We start from the raw sequence: 2,500 nt of genomic DNA on the forward strand, positions 1-2,500 counted from the left end.
AAGTAAGATGCTACTGGTCGTAGTGCCATCTTTTCCAGAGAGGTGTTTAAGCAAAGATGGCTCCTTTGGTGGTGCCTTGTCATCTCTCTTTAAAATCACCTTCTTTTGCTTCATAGGTCCTTTGCTAAATGATGTACCTGTGTCACACCTTTTGGGACTAGACAAGCATATCATGGTAGCCTTGGAAGAATCATAAACAGAGCACACTAATTTATTTAAATTATTTTGTACCTCCTCATGTGCTTGGACCGAAACATCTACTAGTTTCAATGGATTTCTAGTGGCTGGTTTAAGTCCTTCTTGTGGGTCTGGTTCAGGGATGATTTCTTCTTGCTTTAACCTTGAAACCACGTCCTCCTGGTCCATATTTACACCTGCATAATCAGCCTTTGGGCAAGACAAGTGCATTATACCAGAAGTAGGAAATTTACATGCTAAGTGAGATATAACTTCACTAGTTGAATCCAAGTTAACTTCTAGTGAATTAGAAGTCACTACTAGCCTAGTTGGACAGGTTACAGCAAAGTGGCCTTTCTCATGACACCTATAGCAAATGAATTCTACTGGTTTAGAAGACTTACTTGGTTTCTTCTTCTCATGGAACTTAGGCAATGGCTTTGTACTTAGCTCTCGAGTTTTGGCTTGTGGAGTTGGAACTCCTTGCACGCCACTGGCCCTTGCTGCTGTTGTATGCTCGGTTGCTCCCTTGATGATGAGTGTAGACTCCTGGTGTAGCTTTAGGTCGTGAGCATTTTTGAGCTTAGCCTTTCGATTTGGCCTTTTTGCCAATATCAGCCGCCTTGGTTCAAGATTAGTATAGACCCGTATCTGATTCAACAGCTCATCTCCAGCTCCTTTCACATATTCTTCATACAAGAGTTCTTTCATTTCTTGCCAAGTAGCTTCTGGTTCATCATAGGCAAGTCGCCAGTAAGCATCTTGTTCCCACTTTCTAAAGGCATCTTCAGTGAGAGTGTCTTCGGCAATGGCTGTCTTATCCTCTTCATGGACTTGGTTAGAATCAAACCAATGTTCCATATCTTTCTCCCAGCACAAGTATGCTTCTGGTCCTTGATGATGGCCTGCAAAGATGACGTAACCAGGTTGATCATCATTTCTTCCAGCCTCACTTAAGGCCTCTTCTTCTTCAGCAATGTCTTGTTGAGAGTCTGGCTTTCCTCCATAGTTTCCCTCAGAGTTTCCTACACTGGTTTGTGAGCCAGTTTCGTCTTGGTACTCATCCTCCTGGTCAGAGTAAGGTACTTCACACCAGGGTATGCCTTCAGCATGAGACTCGTCTCCAACTTCTTCTTTAACAGATTGGAAACTTGCTTCTCCTCCATCAACATCTTCATAGACTTCTTCCGTTTTAGAGAAATTTTCCTCATGCTCATTTGCCTCTTCTAAACTGATTTCAGAATCAGCTTCCTCTTGCCATGAGCCTTCCTGGTCAGCTTCAGGATCATCACCTTCTGTCTCTTCTCCATGGCATTCATCTCCTTTATTGAAACTGATATTTGATTCAGTTTCTCCCTCATACTCTCCTTGGTAGCTGGTATCTCCATGTGAGTAATCAGGTGGCTCTGGTTCAGGATATGCTTCAGCAGGATCGTCTCCATACTCTGACATAGAGTAGTTATCATCAGAACATGACCCATCACAGCCATCCTCTTCATCGGACCAAGCTTGGTCGGCTTCATCAAGATCGGAGCCTTGGCTTGATTCATAAGAACTCTCTTCCTCAAAGTAATCTGCCATGGCGTCTCCCCTTATTGGTACCTTTCAAAAACAGAGAATAAGAGTATCAAGTCGTGGCTTAACAAAAGAAAGAAGAAGAATAAGAAACAAAAAAAAGATGGAAACCTAGTATTTTTTTTTTTTGAAAGTTTTGAAACAAATGGAAAATTAACTCCTATTTTTTTTTGTTTAACTTTATCAAGCAAATCTCGAAATCTATAAAATAAAACAATGGAAATAAATATTTATTTTGGTTTTCAATTTAAAAGAAACAAAACAAGAAAAAAAAAAGGATTTTATGCTTGATGCAAATAAACCGAAAAAGGAAACTGGAGCTAGACAACTTAATGCAAACAAGAGAATTTTTTTTTTGAGTTTTCTAAATGAATAAAACAAGATAATGAGGTATCCTTTTCGTGCCTATCTCTGGTTTTAAAACCAAGAACAAGCAATTCAAAATCGGACAGAAAATGCAACACTATGAATGTTTTTTTTTTAATTGATTTTAATTGGTGAACAAATGCAATAAGATATGATGCAAGGATAAGATATCACCAGATTCAGGAGCTTGAGCTCTGATACCAAATGTTGCAGGCTGGGATTCAGACTACACGGATGGCTTGACTGAGGTTTGGTTTTGGTTCGGCTTGGACAGATCGGACGGACGGACAGACGGAAGATCGGCTAGACGGCTGCGATGGAGGAATGGGACGGCCAGTTTATACCTGAAACAAGGATGAACCTTTTTATGAGTTTTATGATT

The sequence above is a fragment of the Brassica napus genome, unplaced genomic scaffold (genome assembly GCF_020379485.1).
Source record: "Brassica napus cultivar Da-Ae unplaced genomic scaffold, Da-Ae ScsIHWf_261;HRSCAF=433, whole genome shotgun sequence".
NCBI lineage: Eukaryota > Viridiplantae > Streptophyta > Magnoliopsida > Brassicales > Brassicaceae > Brassica > Brassica napus.